This window comes from Palaemon carinicauda, chromosome 34 (assembly GCF_036898095.1).
Source record: "Palaemon carinicauda isolate YSFRI2023 chromosome 34, ASM3689809v2, whole genome shotgun sequence".
Classification (NCBI taxonomy): Eukaryota; Metazoa; Arthropoda; class Malacostraca; order Decapoda; family Palaemonidae; genus Palaemon; species Palaemon carinicauda.
Window position 1 is genome coordinate 39,049,871 of NC_090758.1, and position 2,500 is coordinate 39,052,370.

A 2,500-nucleotide genomic window follows, 5' to 3' on the forward strand; every position below is an offset into this window, starting at 1 on the left:
TTGTGAATTTATTAGCTATTAGATACCATATGTTCACCAAGTAGGAAGCCATAGCAGAAGTTTCATACGCCTTCAGATGTTCCTCAAATATCTTTGTCTATCCGTGCACCTCTGCAGGCAGTGTGTGTACAGATTGATATAGAGAGAAAATATACAATTTTTTCTCTTCATATGTCTTCAAATGATAACATATCGCATGATGATTTAATGGAGGTGATTCAACAACTCCCTCGACCTTTACTTTTTCTTGGAGATTTGAATGGTAGACATCCTTTGTGGGGTGATGTTCTAACAAACACCGGAGGCAAGATTATATCATCAATTATGGAAAAGGAGGATGTTGGACTCCTTTATACAGAAGAGCCCACACACTTCCATGTTCAGATAGGTACCTTGTTATGCATTGACCTTTCAATTGAAAGCTTTAACTACCTTCTTGATTTTGATTGGAGGACATTAGATGAATGGCATACTAGTGATCCTGCACCAATCATTATAAACATGAACAATGGTCCACCTTTACAAAGATCACCACAATGGAATCTTGACAAGGTGGACGGAATAGGTTAAATTTTGTGAGCTAAGTGAAATCGAGGGGAGTGTAAATCAGTATGAAAGTATTTATGATGCCATAGACCTACTAAATGGAACTCTCCATACAACAGGAGTCAATTCGGTTTTCAAAACCATAGGATTATTCAAACGAGAACCAGTACCGTGGTGGTCTTCAGAACTAGCTGTCTTGCATAGAGACACCAGAAAACCTCTGACCAGATTATGTAGCCGCCGTACTGAGGAAAATTTGGTAACATACAGAAAGTGGAGAGCACAGTTCTGTTATGCCATGAGAGAAGCTAGACCCCAATCTTGAGTATCTTTTGTTTCCTCAGTCAACATTAGAATACCATCATCTTCTGTATGGAGTAAAATGAAAAAGATTGCCGGCAAATTTACCCCAAACCCAGCACCAGTGTTGAAAATGAGCGGCCAGTTTGTGACTGAAGCAAAGGATTTTAGCAAAGCCCTTACTGATAATCTATTTCAAATCTATCATGCAAGTTTGAAGGAGTTCCTGGTTTCCTGTACACTATCATTGGAGAAAAGAAAATCTTAAATTTTGCAATAGGAAGGGAATAGTCGTATAATTCTCCTTTTACTGAACGAGAATTTCATTCCCCACTTGCTACTTGTAACAATACAGCCCATGGACACAATGGAATTCCATATGAATTAATTTAACATGTACCTTTTAATACAAAGTTATTTATATAAAGTAACACTATTAGAAATATAGCATGGTCATAGTTACCACAGTGTTTGGGAACTAGCTATTATTTTAGCCTTTTTAAAACACGGTAAGAACGAGTTTTTAGCAGCAAACCATCGACCAATTTCATTGACATCTTGTTAATGTAAAATCATGGAGAAGGTGCTCAATGCAAGACAGATTTGGTACCTTGAAAAGAAGGGTATTATATCACCTATTCAGTGGGAGTTAAGAAAAATGCACTCGAAGACTTATGTGTTGATACAACTTGCGTCCTCTATTTGTGAAGCCTTTGCTTCCAAACAGCACCATGTGAAAGTCTTTTTAGACAATGAAAAGGCATATGATACTACATGGAGATATGGTATACTTAAAACCATTCATGAATTGGGATTAAGATGAGAGCTACCACTGTTTATTGAATCATTCCCTACACATAAAAGTTTTTCAAGTGAGAGTAGGGGATACTCTATCAGAGAGTGAATGTCAAGAGGAGGGAGTTCCTCAGGGTAGTGTGCTGAGTGTAACTCTGTTTGCACTAGCAATTATTGGGATGGCCTCATTCATTCCCCAGGATGTTCTCTCAACACAATTTTTGGATGATCTCTCCGTATCATTTGGTGGAACTAGAATGGCAATGGCCGAAAAAACTACAACTCTCAATTGACAAAATTATCCAGTGGGACGATATGAAAGCATTTAAGTTCTCGACAAGTAAAACTGTTGTTGTCCATATTTGTAATATCAGGGGAGTACACCAAGACCCTTATATATACATCAAAGGTCAACGGATCCAATGTGTAAGTGAAGCTAAATTTTTAGGCTTGATATTTGTTTGCAGGCTTACATGGGTTTCATACTTGAAAGTGTTAAAAGCGAAATGTCTTGAGGCTCTAAATCTTTCAAAAGCATTGTCTCATACGTCATGGGGGGCATACTGAATACTATCTAAAATTATACAAGGCCTTTTTTTTTTTTAAATATTAGTTATGGATGAGAAATATACTCCCCAACCACCCCAAGCCAAGTAAAGACATTAAATTCAATACATCATGCTGGTACTAGGTTATCCATAAGAGTGTTTAGAGCCTCACCTATCCCAAGTCTCCTTGCTGATGCTGGAGAGTTATCTCTAGACCATTGACAAAGGTCTTCTATTATTCAGTATTGGTTTAGGTTGTAAAGACTCCATATTTCTTTAGTCTTCCAGATTCCAAGTCATGTATGGCAATT

General features: G+C 37.5%; 3 protein-coding genes across 26 annotated transcripts in view; 1 reads left to right on the forward strand and 2 right to left on the reverse strand.

Annotated features, from left to right (window-relative positions):
• Positions 1–2,500, forward strand: part of LOC137627117 (tyrosine-protein phosphatase 10D-like) — a 616,151-nt gene that overhangs the window by 296,635 nt on the left and 317,016 nt on the right. The window lies entirely within an intron of this gene.
• Positions 1–2,500, reverse strand: part of LOC137627116 (uncharacterized) — a 486,416-nt gene that overhangs the window by 80,526 nt on the left and 403,390 nt on the right. The gene's annotated exons all lie outside the window — the stretch shown is intronic.
• Positions 1–2,500, reverse strand: part of LOC137627115 (tyrosine-protein phosphatase 10D-like) — a 124,610-nt gene that overhangs the window by 30,034 nt on the left and 92,076 nt on the right. The window lies entirely within an intron of this gene.